Source organism: Ischnura elegans, chromosome 8 (genome assembly GCF_921293095.1).
Source record: "Ischnura elegans chromosome 8, ioIscEleg1.1, whole genome shotgun sequence".
NCBI lineage: Eukaryota > Metazoa > Arthropoda > Insecta > Odonata > Coenagrionidae > Ischnura > Ischnura elegans.
The window spans coordinates 95,996,667-96,016,875 of record NC_060253.1 but is presented as its reverse complement, the minus strand read 5'-3'; the positions used below and the strand labels follow the sequence as shown (position 1 = coordinate 96,016,875).

Genomic DNA, 20,209 nt, shown 5'->3' with positions numbered 1-20,209 from the left:
GTTAAGAGTTGGGTACCTCAGAACTCCAAAGTAGTGATCTTATTGCCAACGAAGAGGAAAATATCAAGTTGATGTATCTTAAGATGGAGGCCCTGGATTCGCAGTCATATGAAATGTAGTCCCATATAAACTATCCAAACAAGGGATTTGGGACCCCATTGACATGAAATTTTCTTGACAGTGATATTTCAACTTTGAGAAAAGCTTAAGTTCTTGAATAACTCTCCATGAAATTTTTAAGCCCAGGTCTTATGTCATTTCTGTGACCATACAATTTTTCAAAATTTTTGTGGGCCAAATTAATAGAGATATTGGAAATTTAAAAAAATGAAAAAAGCAAAATTTTATGATCAGAATATTTTAACATCTTCACAATGGGTGTCACAGTTTAACTAGGGCATCAAATACTTACAACAGAAGAAGAGTATAAGTGGGTACACAGGGATAGGGCTCAACATAGGGAAATTTTTTATTACAACTCAACATTTAATGTCCATCACATTGATGAAGTGCATTGCATGTATGAGACAAAGAAGACTTGTAGTGCTGTTAGTGAAATGCTAAGGAGAAGTAAATATACGAACAAATGGGCCAATAAAAAATTAAACAACTAGTATTTCAACAGAATACGTGCCAAAGACAGGAAGAATTGATGGAACCATGGTGGAAACTACAAGGATGACCAAAGGTAATATCTGCTCTTTTAAATAAAATACATATATGTACAGTATCAATTTTTTGTTATTGGTTTGGACTTCCCCCTCTGATACACTATTGAAGAATCCATGCACAACATTGATTATAAATCCAATGACATTTACTGGTTGATCACTTTTCGTAATAATAAAACGTTATTGTACTTTTCCACACGATTTAATTAATACGACCGGTTTCGTCACAGGGGCGACATCATCAGGTACAGAAACCGTTATAATAACAGTTTTTTTATTTTATGAACCCGCAGGCACCAAGATTTTTTTTTTGGTCTTCCAAAGTTACACAAAACAAACATCCCAATCAGACCCGTAGTCTCAAGTGTTGCTGCACCATCAAGAAAACTAGCCTCCCACCTCAATTCAATCTTCAGAGAATTCACCGGATTCAAGCCAAGATACAGGGTGAAGAACTCAACTGCACTGTGCCGTCTTCTCACCCAAAGAGAGCCCCCGCCATCCAAACATACGTCAGTATCCTTCGACGTGAAAGATTTATTCACTAACATTCCAATTTCCGAGGCTGTTAAAATAGCAGAAGAAACACTGGGGAAAGCCGGAGCCGATCCACCCTTCCTCGAGGATTTTGTGAAATTGCTGACAGTGTGTGTGGAAGAGAATTATTTTAAATTTAATAACAAATTCTACAGACAGAAAGAAGGTTTGGCAATGGGGTCTCCGCTATCGCCGCTTTTAGCGGAACTATATATGGACAAGTTTGAAGAAAAAATTTTCAGTGAAGATTCAGTGAACACCAATTTTATCCATTGCTGGTACAGGTACGCTGACGATGTGTTTGCCATATGGACTGGTACTATTAGGCAACTGGACATATTTTTGAATAAACTGAATACACAAGCCAAAAACAAAGTTCTCATGTGAAAAAGAATCCAACCATAGTATCAACTTTCTCGATATCACTATTTCAACCTCGGAAAAAGGCTACGACTTCAAAATCTACAGGAAAGAGACTACCACCGACCATGTCATCCCCTTCGACTCCCGCCACCACCCCTCTCATAAGCTAGCCGCCTTTCATGCCATGTTAAACAGAGCACTCAACATCCCCCTCTCTGCCGAGAACCTCGCCATGGAAATCAAAACCATCAAAAACATTGCAGTTAAAAACAGATACGAAGAAAGTGTCATAGATAAATTGTTAAGGAAGAAATACTCCCTCCGGGCACAGAAAATGATATACCATTCATCCATTCATAATGAGCATAAGAAACGCTGGTGCAAACTGAGTTATTATGGAAATATTTCACAGGCAACCGCAAACCTTTTTCCCAGAGAAGACTTTAAAATTGCATATTATAACACATCTAACTTAAGGGCGTTATTATGCAAAGAAAAGATAAAATTGACTTAAATGATAGAAGTGGCATTTACAGACTCAAGAGCAGTGACTGTGAGACCTGTTACATAGGCCAGACTGGACGTTCGTTCCGAGTAAGAGCAGAGGAAGGCATTTGAGAAACGGGGAGTTAGAAAAATCGCATTTCGCGAAACATCTATGTGAGAGTGACCACAGGAGCAATTTTGTTCCGGAAATTCTCCACCTTGAGGGAAAGGGAAGAAGGATGGACTGCTTGGAGGAGTTGGAGATAAGGAAGCATATAAAAAATGGAATTTTAGCAAATGAAAATATTTTTGTAAACTATTCCCTGCTCTTGGAGATTCCCCTGAAGCTGAGTGACGCTCCAACCCCAACGCAACCCTCCCCTACCAACATAATAGCAACCAGATAAACAAGAACAAAGTAACTGTTATTATAACGGTTTCTGTACCTAATGATGTCGCCTCTGCGACGAAACCGGTCGTATTAATTAAATCGTGTGGAAAAGTACAATAACGTTTTATTATTAAGAATGGATTTTCACAAAGTAAAGCCAGAAACAATCAACTTTTCCTAATCTTATTCTGTTTAAAAAGGCCTATGTACCAAAAAGTTCAAAGTTGTAACAAGTGGATCCAATTCAGAAAGTTTTGCTTACAGCATTTATGCAGCACCAACCATATTGGCTGCTTGCTCAGTGACACTATCACTTGACTTAATAACTGGGGTATAATGAGACTACTGTGTGTAAAAAAAGCAAGACAGCTGAGTATTCAAGCTCAAATGTCTAAATGAAGCAATGAACTTCAATGCAACAAAAATCAAACGATAGAGAATTTATTTCTACGTTGGATCATTTACTTTTAAAATAATTTGCGTCCATAGTATTTCCTGTGCTTCATTTTTTCTAAAAAAAAAAAAAAAAAAAAGAGTTCCTGTTTTTTGCATATCAAGTATCTAAAGTTGCCCAACTTTGAGCGGTTGGTATTCCAGTAATTTTCATTCCAGTAACTTGGAATTTTGTTATAAGGAATCTATTATTGACAGTTTGCAGAAAACAAATTGCATGTATGTACCACTAAAATTGATAAATCTGTTGTAAATAAAGCAAATCTTTGCTAACTTCAAAACCAATGGGTCAATCGAAAATTGATTGGTTCTGTTATATGCCATAGAATGTAAATAATGGAGATACACAGAAAATACGCATTAAATGTCAGCAGTATATTCAATATCGTTTGATGTTTATTCTCGTTTTGAGATCTGGTTGCCGCTTTCCTCTGCCTTGCGAGGCAGGCCAAAACAAAGCAACAGAAAAGGGGAAATCTCTCAAAGCCGTAAGCAGATGCCGTATTGCACATCGTGATGCACAGTACCCCGGCAGTTTATGAATCATCCACCGGTGCTTCTGCCAGGTTGGTGACAATCACACGCCTCTTTTTTCCTCCCTCTTCCAGGATGGAGTTGCTTGTAGGTGTATAGAAACATCTAGATAATTAATAAGCAATAGGGCCATTCCACTGTTACGTACGGGACATTTGCACTAATTTTTACAACTTTAAAATATTATCTCTGCTCCTAATATTTCTTGTATTTTATTGAAACAGGTATAAATTGTTAGGTGTAGCCCTGAAATATTTTTCAAGCTATAGTTTTGGATTCAAAACTTATTGTAACTGTTGCAAGAAAAATGAAGTACCTGTTACGTATGGGACAAGCTGGGTCAACTATTTGTTTGGCTCATGTTATGAAAAATGATATTTCAGCTAAATTAGAAATTTCATAATGCTGTGATATTTTTTTCATATACCTTAAAAATGATGCTTCAGGTATATACGTTTAACATAATTAACAAAAATATTTTAGCTAAGTTACAATTTTTTTACCTTTTGTTACGCTCGGGACAAGGGTGTTACGTACAGGACATTGTACACTTCAGGTTAAAAGTTATTGAAAACAGGCAGAGTACACATGGTCAAAAACACACTTATCAGAAAAGGCTGTTAAGCCAATTACAATAGAAGAAGATCGTATGTTTATAAGCATTATTTTCTTGATCAATTAGCTTAGCTTAATTATAATACAATTAATATATAAAAATATTATACAGCTACTAAAATCTTGTTACCATGGTATTAATAAAAAAGACAATGAGAAAGATACCAGAGTTCATATTTTAAGATCTTTAATGTTAAATTTATATGGTCTTTTGTTGTTCATCACTGTAGGAGGAGAAATAACTTTAATCACCTCTCTCTTTATTGTATGCAATACAATCGGGCGGCATTGACCATTTATAATTCCCTGAAGGACTGGTGGGTACTATCAGGAGTGCAGCTAGGAATTAAGGCTAGAGAGGGTTTTAGGCGCAACTAATACTGGGGATCTGAGGAAAATGGAATATCTGCTACCTGCCAGGTGAAGCAGGAGGTGCAGGGGCCCTTCCTCAGATATTTTTTAAGATAAATGGTTCAAAATGGGGAGTTTTACGGCTTTCTGAGGGATATTTTATTAATCCTTTCACTATTCTATTAATAATATTAATCCAATTAACTAAATTAGATTAAACTTAAAAATTTATCTGAGCTCTTGGGGGGGGGGGGGGGGGGGGAGGGAATTTATCCCCCCAACCACATCAGTTCTCCAGAATTTCATTCAGGAGAACTGTTGTGAGCTGGATTTTTTTAGCTTAAGTTTGCCTGCTCTTCACTGTCGTTTTGTCCCTTTCTTACTTTTTCTTTGTCAGTAATATTTTCTCTCTGCTTTTTTTTCTTAATGAATTTATTGTCTTCCTTTCTTTTTTAAGAACCCATTATGATCATTTGCTTTGAGACTACCACCCATTTTCTTTCCTCTAGCATCAGCAGTTGACTTAGGCTCTTCCACCACCATTTAAATTCTGAAAAAACATTAAATTTCTAATCTTAAAAGTTTCAAGCATTACTCTGTGGTGCTGTTTTAAACTTACCTAAATAAAAATACTTTATGTGGTCCATATTGATTATTTTATGACCTTGATCCCCTTGTAGTAATCAGTCACAAAAACAGCATGTGCTATAATCACTCGTGCACTGAAACATGTATGACATGCTGGCTAAAGGTGACTGTAGATTCTAGTATCACCAAACATCTAATCGAGAACAACTATCCCAGTGATTTCACATCCGAGGTCTACCACACACTGAGACAAAAGAAACTAAGTTCCTACTTTCTGTCTTGAAGAACTGGAGAGTGACAAAATCAAATAAAACATAGGAGTTAAACAATCATGTTTTACCATTTCCTTCACCTTACTTATATTAACCCTCTCTACCCTCCCTCTATGCACCTAAAATTTCACTTGTTCTTCTGTTTACTACAATGCATACTTTCAACCACAGCACCTACTCCTCTGCCACTTCGTAATTTTATGACATAAACGTAAAACCTGGCCCATCTACTAACTGATGCAAAACTCCCCATCTTTGAGAGCCCAGAGCACTATTTTAACTTTTAATTACAGTAAATTCCGGTTATTACGCGCCTCACTTTACCGCGGTTTCGGATATACTGGGGGTCTCACCATGTCCCCCGAAATGATTACATTGACCTTTTTTTTTGAGGTAGGTAACTTTGTGGCGAATTTCATCTCGGTTATTACGCGCCTCACTTTACTGCGGTTTCGGATATACCGGGGGTCTCACCATGTCCCCCGAAATGATTACATTGACCTTTTTTTTTGAGGTAGGTAACTTTGTGGCGAATTTCATCTCGGCGTGACTACCGACCCGTTGCAACGGCACTACTTCAAGCGACTGTTTTTAACGCGGTTGGCGACGTATTCCATACATTGTTTCGTAGCCATTAAAAAACTCTGTAATTCCTGATCGGTCATTGTGTCTCGTGAACTCGAGCTGAAAAGTGTGTTGCACGGCTATAATAATTTTCGAGATTTAGGGAGATTGAGATTATTCTCTTTCGTACGTTCGCACCGTGGCACTCAAACCAAGGTAGGTACTCAATGCCTACAGGCTTCGAGCATTTAATGATGAATGAGCTGTTTTACCCTTGTCTTAGGCTTAATATGAATATTAAATGACTTTTTTACAAAAATTTTCATTGATTTTAGGGTTAAAACGATGTCTGCAAAAAGGAAAACTTACACAATTAAAGAAAAGTTGGGCATAATCGACAGAGTGAAACGCGGTGATTCAAAATATAGTTTATTCAGGGAGTTATAAGTTCCTGAAGGAACTATTCGTGGTTGGATGAAAGAAGAAGATAAATTACGATCATTTGTTGATCAAATGGATGACGAAATAGGACTCGATAGAAAAAAGGCCAGATTGAGTGCTGCTGGTGATGTGGATGAATGTTTATTTACATGGTTTGTTCAGAAGCACAGTGAAGGTGTTCCATTATCCGGTCCACTTGTACAAGCACAGGCAATTAAATTAAATAAACAAATAGGTGGTGCTCATGATTTTGTTGCTTCTGCTGGCTGGCTATCGAGGTGGAAAATTTGCCAGGGGATAGCGCAAGCTAACATGCAAGGAGAATCTCGTTCCAGTGACAGTGAAGCAGCTAGAGAATTCTGTGGGACTTAACGCAAGATGATTGATGAGGGTGAGTACACTGAAGAGCAATTGTATAACTGCGATGAAACCGCTCTCTACTACAGATTGCTTCCAACAAATCACTTGATATTAAGAAGTCGGCAAATAAATCCGGAATAAAAATGAGCAAAGAAAAAGTGACTTTATTACTGCACGCGAACAAATCAGGAAGTCACAAGTTAAAACCTCTGTGTATTGGTAAAAATCAAAGTCCTCGGTGCTTCAAGCACGTAAATATGACAGCACTACCCATAAATTACAAAAACAGTCAGAATGCCTGGATGACTCGAGACATTTTTTTATCTTGGATCAATGAAGATTTTGTTTCATCGGTTAAGAGCCACTTAAGATCAAAAAAGTTAGAAGAGAAGGCACTACTTCTGTTAGATAACTGTCCGGCCCATCCATCTTCTGAGCTTTTGATATCGAGGGATGGTAAAATAGTGGCTTCATTCTTACCAAAAAATACGACAGCTCTTATTCAGCCCATGGATCAAGGGATAATCAGAGCATTTAAAGCCCACTATCGGCGGGAATTGCTCACTAGTGTCATAAATTCAGAACTGCAGGTACAAGAATATCTGAAAACAGTCACCCTGAAGAATATGGCTTATAATATTGGATTGGCATGGAAGAAAATAACTTCAGCTACATTTCTAAATTGCTGGTTAAAGTGCGAGTATACAGCGGGCGATAGCATGGAAGACAAAGACGAGTTTTTAGTTTTCACGGAAGAGGACGCACGTGAAGCTTCAGATGTTCTTTCTAATAAACTATTTGTGAGTGATCTCGAGGCCTGGGTTCGCGAAGACGAGGAAACTCCTGTATCTGCTTATAAGAGTGACGAAGAAATAGTGGCTGCAGTCCAGAGCCGTGCAAAAACAGCTGCATCATCGGAAGATGAGAGCGAGAATGAAGAAGACGAATGTGAGGTCGAGATGCCAAAAATTGGCCATTTATTACATAATATAAGTGAAATGATGAATTGGTTGGAGGGACAAAGTGATTGCGATAGTATTCATCTGTTGCACTTGCAAAGCATAAAAAATTAAGTGAAAAAGAAACGCCATCAACTATCGGGGCAAAAGAAAATATCTGAGTATTTTAGTAACTCCCGTTAAAGTAGAGCGTCTAAATCACAAAATAAATATTTTAATAATGTATTGCGCAAATAAATTTGTTTTAAAAATTACCTTTAAGGGTTTTTTTATTGCTTCCCACGCACTTTCCCGTAATAACGCGGTTGTCCAATAACGCGGGTGTAAACTACGTCCCCTTAGACCCACGATATAACCGAATTTTACTGTACCATAGACCTAGATTTTTCTGGCCTCAATGTAAACATGGCTTCATTTTCTTTTTTGGAGTTAAATATTATCAACATTTAGTCATGATATGACACAGTGAATACATTTTTATGTGTATTGCACCTTATTTTGTGTAATGTCCTGTACGTAACGTTACATACGGGACAGAAAGATTTTGAACATTAGGGTGTTTAAATTCAATTAATATTTTTTAACATTATAATCATTTAGTTTGACACAAAAACTGATTAGAAAATCATATTTTGAGTAACTGTCTGTCAATAAACTTAGTGAAAAAAGAAAATATCTATTTTATGTTACGTACGGGACAAAGAAACAATGTATTTTTAAACACTGTGTTTTACCATTATATTATTGCAAAATTAATATAACTTAGTGATAGAAGCTCTTATATGGCACTATATTTTGATACTATAACTACCAAGAAAAATAAATTAGCATTTACTGAAGTATTGATATGGCCACACAACCTATGAAAATGGTAATTTTTGAACAGCTGATGAAGAGTCGACTTTGAACCAAGGTTACCTACATATTTAAGCATATTTGACTGATACTTAATTCTTAGTAAACACTCATAATATAGCCTTATAAGAAGACAATCATGACATAATAAGTTAAATATAAAAAAATATTCTTATTTCCAAAAGTTACCTATTTTCATGGAATGGCCCAATATTGACTTCATAAGCCACAATTAATGTAAATTTTATAAGTAACATTCTTCAATTGACAAACCAATGGAAGAGAGTTGGAAAACCATTAGAAGTGGTCTGCAGGCGGCAGCTGAGGAAGTTCTTGGTAAAAGAAGAGTCGTTATGAAAAAACCATGGATCACGCAGGAAGTATTAGATCTCATTGAAGAAAGAAGAAAATACAAGGCTGCGAAAACAGAGGAAGGACAGAATCGTCACAAGAGAATAAGGAACGAAATATGTTGCAAAGCGCGGAAGGCTAGAGAAATGTGGATGAAAAGCATTTGCGAAGACGTGCAAAACAATCTTAAACATGGAAAAGTAGAGGCTGCTTATAGGATAGTGAGGAACCACTTTAAGGAAAGCTAGGAAGGTAAGGTGTAAAAAAGGAAAGTAAGATGTAATACCCTTAGGGAAAAAAACGGAGAACTATTGATTGAAAACGAAGAAAAAGGGAAGAGATGGAAGGAATATCTGGAAAATTTGTACAAAGGAAGTCGCCTCAGAATGAATGCTATCGAAAATGAGAGGGAAGTGGATGCCGATGACATGGGAGCCCCAATTTTAAGATCGGAATTTGATGCGGCTGTAAGAGACCTCAGGATAAATAAAGCGTCTGGCATTGATGACACTCCTGCAGAACTAATTAAAAATTCAGGAGAGAAGACGTTGAACCAGCTATACAAAATCATTAGTGAAATGTATAAGACAGGTGAGATACCAAAGGATTTCGAGAGGAACATTATAATCCCTATTCCTAAGAAGAAAAGAGTGGAGAAGTGCGAAGATTTTAGGACCATAAGCCTTACTACACATGCGTCAAAGATACTGACAAGGATCACCTATAGAAGAATAGAACGAAAAGCAGAAGAGTACTTGGATGAGGACCAATTTGGATTCAGAAAAAACAAAGGCACAAGGGAAGCAATATTGGCCCTAAGACTGCTCACAGAGAAGAGAATGGAAAAGAACAAGCCAACATTCATTGCGTTTGTGGACTTAGAGAAAGCATTTGACAACGTGGATTGGAGCACAATGCTTGGAATCCTAAAGGAAATTGGGGTTCTTTATAATGACAGAAGAATCATCCACAGTTTATACAAAAACCAAGTAGCCGTGATAAAATCAGGGCCCAGCTGTGAAGAAGCAAGAATTAAGAAAGGTGTGCGACAAGGCTGTACATTGTCACCCGTAATTTTCAACGTTTACATTGAAAAAGCCATTGATGAAATCAAAGAAAAGGAATTGGGAGTGAATATCCATGGAGAAAAAATTAGCATGCTAAGATTTGCGGATGACATAGCCGTTATAGCAGAAACAGAGCAGGATTTGAAAAATATTCTGGTTAATATGGGTAGGGTAATGAGTTGGTATCAACTGAAAATAAGCACGAAGAAAACCAAGATCTTAGTATGCAGCAGAAGAGAAGAAGTCAAGACCAACATTAAAATAGGGAGGCAAAAACTGATAGAGGTGGATGAATTCTGTTATTTGGGAAGCAAGATAACTAGTGACGGGAGAAGTAAGAAAGAAATTATCAGCAGAATAGCCCAGGCGAAGAGAGCATTCCACCAAAAGAGAGACCTGCTTACAGCGGGAAACTTAAATATGGAAGTAAAGAAACAATTTATAAGAACCTACATCTGGAGTATGCTCCTATACGGAAGTGAGGCATGGACAATGACCGCAGCGGAGAAAGCAAGGATAGAGGCCTTTGAAATGTGGTGCTACAGAAGAATGATGAAAATCAAATGGATCGACCGAGTTAGTAACGAGGAAGTCCTAAGAAGGGTAGGAGTGAAGAGAAGCCTCATGAAAACCTTAATAAAAAGACGGAACAACCTTATAGGCCACATCTTGAGACATGATGGCCTGATGAAGACAATCGTCGAAGGACAGGTGGAAGGCAAGAATGGAAAAGGAAGACCTCGAACAAAATATATGGAACAAGTAAAGAGAGATGTGAAAGAGAAGAAATACGTAGGTGTGAAAAGATTAGCTGATAGGAGAACTGAGTGGAGAGCTGCGTCAAACCAATCCTAGGATTGTTGACCAGTGATGATGAGTCTTCAATTCATTGTACAGCATGCATAAGTACCAATCAAGTTTCAATGTGGAACTTGCATGCATTTTTTTGATTTAACAGACGGACAGAAAATTATTTTCTAAATTCAACAAAGAAAACAGCATGTAAATCTGAGTTATCTTTTGCGAGATATTCAACGATAAATATAACGAATTTTAAAGCCCACTAAAAACTCCCTCACCCCCCAAGCTACTGCCGACAAAGCCTCGATGACGTCATAGGTGTCTAAACACCACACGAAGCTATTGTTGTGATTGTTTGTAATAGTTGCCAGCAGTTGTAAGAGCTTCGTTTGTGAGATGTGTTGATTATTTTCAATTTAAAGCAAAATATCCAATGATAGAGGCTCAGAAGCCCTCACATTTTGTATTATTTATGATACTAATATCTGAGTAAGGGCATAAAATATAAAACTGGAGCAGTAAAACAAAAATGTTTATAATACCTTAATAACATCGGTGTAGGAGTCTGAGCCACAGCTGTTGGAAGGTGAATACGTTAATTGATGTTATCGACGGCATCTCATTCATTTAAGTATATACAGTGGAACTTGGTTATAACGTCATCAAGGGGACCAGAAGATTTTTAACGTTATATCCAAGTGATGTTATAAAAAAAGCAGCCTTAAATCTGAGTGACACCACAACTTGACATTGCACAAACAAAACACAACTAACGACGTATAAAACAACTGTCAACATACGCGATGCTCACACGGAGGTAGGTAGTGATGTGACTGATGATCTACCGTAACTAATGAAACAAACAATACAATACAGTGTGCCTGTGTCAGTGACCTTGTAGAATGTAGGGTTGGGAAGGGATAACACCCAGGTATGCGGGACAGCCCCCGCTCCCTCCAGACACCAATTAAACAAAAGAGTTGCATCCCGTCACCTGCTCAACGTCCAGCTTGTGACCTGTTTTTGCTTTTGATGTTTCTACACATGGTTTCTATGAACTTTGGGACATAATACAATCACACTACCACTTTTGCAACCTAAGAACAGCAAAATTTTTGACGCTATACCCGAGGGTGGCAATATTTGTTGACGATATAAACGGGTTTTCGTACAACATAAAATGTTCAATTTTATCTGGTCTGTATAAAATGTGACGTTAAACCAGAGTTGACGTTACAGTCGATGCCATTATAACCAAGTTCCACTGTAATTAGAACAATTTTGTTGGCTTTCTAATGTCCGCTAAGCTTTGATATATGTGAAATAACTTCATCCATTTATTTGTAGGTACCGGAAAATTCATCGTTTAGGACGGCCTGTGCTTGTATTAAAAGGTGAATTCCAGTCAATGCAACTTTTGCTCACGGATTGGAGATTTTTAGGAACATCTTTTGTGCCAAAATAGTGTTATTTTCAACGTGACAAGTCCCTACATACTACTACAAGTTAAGCTACTGCTTATAATCACAGTGCCAGTGCTTGTAATGCACAAAGTTCAACAAGGTTGAAAAATATCGGCCAAGAGTTGTAATTATCAGTGTTCCATCGTCATTGAATTGTAAAGTGCTATTACCCTATCGATAAATGTCTGACCAGGGTTGATAAAAATCATGATTTTTTAAAAATCATTTTTGTTGATTTTTTTGATTTAAATCAGATTTTATTGATTTAAATCGGATTTTATTGATTTAAATCGGATTTTATTGATTTAAATGAGATTTTTATGATTCTCCATTCATAAAAAATTCAGTTATTTGCAAAACTAACTATTTGGGCAGCATATTGGAGAATGATCGTTTGCAGAAACAATAAGAGGCAACATACTCTAAACTTAAAACAACATTTAGTCAATCAGGGGAGAGAACTATGGAAATGCCAATGGTATCAAATTAAAAATTACACCAGCATAATATAACATTGCCATTGGAAGTATCAAATGTGCATTATTATGCGGTTCTAAAGCATATGAAGTTTAGAAAAATTCTGTAATTGCAACTTTGTATGGTGCCTACGCTTAGAAGTTAAATCAGAAAACAATTTTTTTTTCAACAGATACTCTAGTATTCTAACCAAAGCCATTATTTTAAATTCTCATGTTAAATGCATTCCTACAGTATCATTTCTATTTAAGAGCCACCATTGTGCTGATAACTGTCGATTCATTGTATTAATTAAGAAATAAAAATCAAAATTATGCACTTACAGCTTCCTTTTCTTCACTCTTTAAAAATCAAACATATAGATCACATTATGATTTAAATCAAAGTGATTTAAATCAATCAACCCTGTGTCTGACAGTAATGTAAAAATTGTCAGTGGCATGTTCACGACCGTTGTTAACTGTAGATATGAAATTCACTAGCTATCAAGATCAAAACTGTGTATGAAGTTTGTTTTTCTATTATATCAATGAATAGTAGTGAGAAAAGTCACCTGTGTCACTTTCGTGGTCTAATTTCAGGCTTTAAATTAGTGAATAAATAGTTGTTTTCATCATAACGAGCTCTGTTATAGTAAGTTGTATGCGATGAATATAAGAATGATAGTGACTTCCAGTTTATGATTGTTGTATTTGCCTATTCCCCACTATATTTTTATGGTATGTGCTAGTACATACATCATTTATGGATTTACCTCTATTATTGAAATAGGTTTAGCTTGTGTGTGTGTTGGCAGCGGAACCGATTTGCAATGTCACTTGTTAATTGTGTGCAGACTGTTTTGCTGTGTATTCGTATTACCAATGAAATGGTGAAACTCTGTCACATTATCATGAAATAAAAGTTTCTTTAAACAATAAATGTACTTCTCGTGTTTCATTAACTGTCCTTTGCTTTTCATAGACAACTTCCAGAAGTTATTTTCCATAATTAAAGTAAGTGATTTTCTTGTGCTCTTTAAATGCCTTGAAACCTGACCCAGGTTTTCCTTCCCTGAAAATGAATGAACGAGATTGCATTCTTTTCCAAAACAATATCGTCTCATCAACACTAAAAACTAGTTGAGGGGGAAAGGAACCACTTTCAATCACAGCTTGGAGTTCATCAGAAAATATTGCGGTGACTGCAATATCAACACTTGCAGATTTACCAGATATTGACGCACTGAAAATACCTGCTTGCCTGATTACCACCCTCGTCTTTTTGGTACACATTTCACAATGAACTTTCCGTATGTGTAGACCGCTTGGTTGAAGTTGGTGCGGCTGAGGTTACTGTTTTAACTTCGTCTTTATTCAGAATAAGGCATCGTGTGTTTTAACTTCCGCGCAATATCACTTTGACGCTCTCCTTTTTCAAAGCATTTGATCACTTTCAATTTCTCTTCTAGGTTTATAGTTTTTCTTGATTTTTTTACCAGCATTCCTATTTTTTGCTATTGTTGTCTTGGTTTTTACTCTGTATGGCTCTATCGAAATCACCTTATACTGCTGCACTGAGACGCAGAGGGTCTACGACTGCTGTGAGGGAATGAAGTCAATGTGTTTGAGATTCTATAGCGGACCCTTGTATAAGTTGATTCTATTCATACACAACTCGGCCACCGCTCCATTTCTCCCCCGTGAATACCGATGACCTTGAAGGCTTTAGAGTAGACCCTCTACCTGGAAGTCAATCGCCAGATAACCTATGACGGCAAAAATTACGTCTCAACCAGTATTGCTTAAAAATAACTCATTTCCACTAGCCCCACGCTCAATTAATGATCTAAATTTACTCATTCTGTTAAGGAGACGAGATAAATTACTTCGGTAGGCCGGCTATCTGGACCCAATGACGAGTAATGCTTTTGGCCATTGCACAGAAATGGATTTCAATTGATATATAAACAAAAAAGAAGATTTGAGGCAAGCAATACTATTAATATGCGTAAAATGATAGCAATTTCGTGTGTACCTGGCGGAAGTTCATGTTTTATCATGAGAGCGTTAAAGTTTTTTGATTATGCTACACTGCTTTGCGATGTTTCCCCAAGGAAAAATTTGCACTATGTATATCGAAATTGCACTAATTGAAATTGAGCTATGCGAGGCATGGGTGTAGATACACAGCATTAACCCTTTCACTGTTGCTCCATCTCCGAAAACCTACCCCTCACAATGTAATGCTTTAATTTTCGGTGGTAATAGTTATGATTAGATTTCCGTGATGGTAACCTCCATTGAAATTGAACTAAATAGCCCTAATTTTCTTCACATCACCAGGAATAAATAGTGAAAGAAGTGAAGTCCATTTACGAGCAAAATAATTCTTTATACCGTATAAGCGCGTGTAAGAGGCGCACCTTTTTTCCCAAACATTGCAGCCGAAAATGGGGGTGCGCCTCTTACACAAACTTCTAATCTTCCCCCCCTCCCCTACCCGGTCGCAAGTCCAAGGGGAACTGAGGGGTCTTGGTTTACAGCGTGAGTCAGTCATCTGAAACCCTGGGTCAAAATCAAGCGGCAGGTAGGGGAGTTTCTCCCTTAGTGACGTATTTTTAAAATGCTCCTGTTTGAATTTCTTGTAAGCATCGCGCCGTCACGTCGGTACCCCAGAGGTGAATATTGAAAAGATCGCGCGGGGTGATTCGCTCCGGAGCGCGCGCTAAATTTACTGCCACGAGTCATTTATATCCCGCGGCATTTATACTGCATATAGTAATCGCTTATCAAACGTATAGAAACACGTAGTTTTGAAGGACATACCTGATTCGTCAACATCTGTCTTGCCGAGCAATTTCCATTACGCTGAGCACCTGATTTATCAAAAATTATCTTCAGACGCTAATATGAGGATTTTTGCAACTGAAAATTATATTGGTGTCAAAACCTGCGGTTTAAAAAATTCGAACGAGTGTGTTCATTGTTGGACTAGCGCTGAAGGAGAGGTCGAGGGGAAGGAGCGCGCTCCATATTTCAAGCTACGAGGCTATGAGCGAAGGAGCAAGGGAAGAACACGTCCGATCTTGCATGTGACGTCGTTGCCTTTAAAGTGAAGAGGCGAAGGCACAGCAATGTGATATATGCAGTTTGTGTTGCCTGAAGTTTCCAGTCCGTCTTGTCTTGTTTGAATGCGCTTATGCTACGCTTGTTTCTTCCGAAATTGTGCTGTTAGGACTAAGTTGAATATTAGTAGCCTTGTTTTAGCTATAAATCTTTGTGTCAATCAATTAGAGCTCAAAAAACTTAAATGCTGTCAGATATACGTCGCGTTAGGTCTAATTCTTTTTATAACCTCGTGCGTGTCATACAATTGCTGAAAGATATCGAGATATATTTTCGAGCTCAGAAGGTGACTCACCTAGCTTTTGACCTCCAGAAACTCGGAGAATTGAACCTGGTAGACAGAAAAAGGTCAGTTGGTGAGATAGGGTAGGGATGAAACGCGTTTCCATTGATCCCCTGTAACTTGATAATTTCCTATTTTCCTATGGAGTCCCGGAAAGGAAAAAAACGGCCCCTTGCACACACACCGAATTTGGACGGCCGGTAAAATATCGGCCGATATTTTACCGGCGAAGCGATGCTTGCACACACGCCGGATTTTTACCGGTCAAACGATAAGTTGCTATGTTTTTGAGCCGGCGACGGCGATCCACAGTGACAATGGCCGGCGGCTAACCGGCATTTAACCGGTGCCGGCGCGTGTTCGGTACGTGTGCAAGCTCCAATGCTCTCCCATCGTTCACTATTGGAGTGTGGACGGCCGATATTTTACCGGCCGTCCAAAATCGGTGTGTGTGCAAGGGGCCTTAAATCTACGACGTGGTTATTATTCTAAGGTGCTGAGATTGCCCCGATTGTTGTCCTATCTCTTGGGAAGGTTCATGCTATGTGCCTGCCGTGTTTTGCCTTAAAATTTTCCACGGCTGCAATTCTATTGCAATACTCCTGCGAGAGCTTTTAAACAAAATTGTTCGTGAGTAGGACAAGCAACGTAGAGCGATGACGTATGCGAAGAGAGGATCGGAACTCTTTCTACTCCCTCTTATGCCGCTATTATCGCCGCAGTTATCAAAATTTCTGTTGAATATTGTATCTAAGAGATCTAATCTGTTTATTAGTTACTGTGTTGAGTTGAAGTAAAATAGAGTCCTTAGTTTTTGTTACCTCTATGCCAATTAAAACCTTTGGATTATTTCTTGTCTTTGTTTCAAACTCCTTTCCTAAACTATATAATAAACTGTCTATATCAGATTCATTTTCTCCTATTATGATCCCATCATCTACGTACACAGCTAAATACAGAGTTCTTTTCTCATTTCTGAATACACACTGCTCTGATTTCAACTGAAAAAGCCCTCTGTTCAGTAAAAACTTCTTTAACCTCTGATTCCATTTCAAGGGTGCTTGTTTTAATCCATATAAGGATTTTTCTAAACGACAAATTTTATTTTTGACACTAAAACCCTCTGGCACATGCATGTAAATTTCTTCTTCTAGTTCTCCATAAAGGAAAGCTGTTTTAATATCAAATGCCTTCATTTTGTAATTATTTTTAGCTGCAATGGCAAACAGTATCCTCAGTGATGTTGTATTCACCACTGGGCTGAAGGTTTCTTCATAGTCAATTCCTCTCTCTTGTTCGCAGCCTCTAACTACTAATCTAGCCTTGTATCTCCCGTCTTCTTTAATTTTGAATACCCATTTACTGGTTAAAATTTTCTTCCCTTTGGCATCTTGAGGACTGACATATTTCCATGTTTCATTTTTCATCAACGACGATTTTTCATCTTCAATTGCTTCTATCCATTTATCTTTTTCCTGTCCAGTTACAGCTTCATTATACGAAATTAAAGCCATTTTACATTGATATTCCTTCAAGTTATCTGGTGCTTTAAGTTTATTTCTATCTCTAAGATTGTAGTGTAATCCTTCATCTTCTTCTTCTTGATTTTCTACCTTTGCTCTTTTTATGGTCTTTTTAATTTCTTTCTCTTCCTTGAAGTTATTTTGAATTTCAGGAATGAAGATTACATCTCTAACTACCTCAACTGTTCTTTTATCCATAAAAAATACTCTTACTCCTTTTGAACAATCTTCATATCCCACAAAAATCCCTCTTTTTCCCTTGGCATCCCACTTTTGTCTCTTCCGAGATGGCACATGAGCATAGACTTCTGATCCGAAAACTCTGAGCTTTTCAAAATCTCCAAAAGGTTTTAATTGGCATAGAGGTAACAAAAACTAAGGACTCTATTTTCCTATCTCAGAAGGGGTATACAGATTATATATTAGATAAATTCGAGATGAAAAATACCAAGGGAGCTGATACACCTCTTCAAATTGGGAAAAGAGTTGATGAGCACGAAGAAAGGGATAAAAGTGTTCTCAAGTTTCCTTACAGAGAAGTGGTTGGTAGTCTTTTATATTTGACGAATAAAACAAGACCTGACATGGCATTTGCAGTCAACTATGAAAGCAGAAGTCTAGAAAATCCAACAAAAACAGACATTAAAAATGTAAAAAGAACATTGAAGTATTTAAAGAATACAGAGAACCTGGGTATTCGGTACAAAAGAAGATCAAACTTGACTCTGACTGCTTATACTGACTCTGACTATGCAGGTGACTTAAAGACTAGGAAGAGCACAAGTGGATACGTCCTGATGTTCTGTGGAGGTCCAGTAGCCTGGTGGTCACGTAAACAACCAATTGTGGCTCTTTCCACTACAGAGGCAGAATATATTGCAGCAGCTGAATGTGTGAAGGAAGTCATATATGCAAAAACCTTTATTGAAGAATTGATTGGTAAAGAATTGAGTGTAAGTTTACATGTGGATAATCAAAGCACTATTCGACTAATTGAGACTGGACAGCTTAATAGACGAAGTAAACACATTGATGTAAGATATCATTTCATTTCCGAAAAGGTGTCACAAAAAGTAGTGACTTTAAATTACTGTCCAACACAATATCAGTTAGCCGATATATTTACAAAGCCCCTCAATAGTATCAAGTTTCATGCACATAAAAACTTATTACTGTCAAGTAATTGAAGGAATTTTAATTTTTGCTAAAACGTAAATGTGTGATTAATTTGTTGCATTAAGGTTATAATTATATGAATTAATTCTGTGATGTAATTTTCAAGAAAAGTTTTATGGTGTTGAATGATGTAATTTGTTTTCTGTTGTTTCCAAAGAAAAAAAAATTAATAGAGAGTGTTGAATATTGTATCTAAGAGATCTAATCTGTTTATTAGTTACTGTGTTGAGTTGAAGTAAAATAATATTGTCCTGTACGTTGTGTGAAGTCATTAGTAAAATATTTAAAGAATTAGTGGAAGTTTCAACAATTTCCTCTTTCAAATAGTACTGAAAGAGAAAGAGGAAATTTCGATAACTGTCGAAATTCCAGGCATACGTCTGCAAAACCGCACGATAGGATAAAAAAAAATACCGTAAATTTTTTTTTCTTTATAGCTTCCTTCCTCAAAATAGGGGTGCGCCTCTTACACAAGCTTATACGGTAATTCACTTAAGCCACAAAACACATGCTCTTCCAGAATACTATATGCACAACAAACTGGGTACAGACGGTCCCCGACTTTCGTGCACAATGCGTTCCCGAAAACTTGTACGAAAGTCGAATATACGAAAGTCGAATATACGAAAGTCGAACCATTGACTTCCATACTAATTAGGGGTTACGTTCCAAAAGAGCGGAATATACGTACTTAAACCTTTTTTTTTTTCACGGAATTCATTTCAATTGACTTAATTTCAATATTATGTTAATAAAACTCCTCAATCATCTAATTTCTTTCGAAAATATGCAGAAAATGCAAATAAAAGTTTAAAAAACAAGAACTCCGTTGGCTATCGAGTGAAACTTCCTCTTGGCGTTTAATTTGACATTCCACTTATTACGTCCACTATAAATAAAAAGACATATCAAGAAGCATAACAAAATGTAGTTGTTGAACCCGCACTCTGGATATCTTTTAATTTTTACACCAAAATTCGACATTTGGCAGGTAACATTAGTGATCGCGTATATTTCGCATGTTATTCAAAAAAGACAAATGACAAACGGAATTCGGATGATATTTCGTGCAATATCGTTGCTGAAGGTGTGCATGAATTAAACAGCACTCAAATGAAAAAACACAATTAGAAAGAAGATCTTACTAGTTTTATTGACAGCTATTTGATGATGTCTAGTCAACTTCTTTTGAAAAATATCTTCAATGAAGGCCTTCTTCTTCTCTTGATAAAGAAGCCTATAGCAGGCAGTCTCTCTCCCAAATAAATCACCTAGATTAGAGTCAACTACCAACAATTCCCTTCATTCTATACATTCGTATTGTTCGCATATACTGCCATTTGAAACAATAGGGTAGTTTCCTTCACCAAAGAAACCGAAAGGCATTGATTGCGATTTGTTACCCACAGTTACTGTATTCATAATATACAAATTATTTCGATTTAGAAATACCGGTTTAGACGAATGGCAATGGTCCATTTTTATCCTCATTTGAAAAGGGCCAGATTGGCGACCATGGGA

At 37.1% G+C, this 20,209-nt stretch overlaps 1 protein-coding gene across 4 annotated transcripts in view; it reads right to left on the bottom strand.

Moving 5' to 3' along the window:
• LOC124163918 overlaps positions 1-20,209 on the bottom strand; it is a 71,847-nt gene that overhangs the window by 7,220 nt on the left and 44,418 nt on the right. The gene's annotated exons all lie outside the window — the stretch shown is intronic.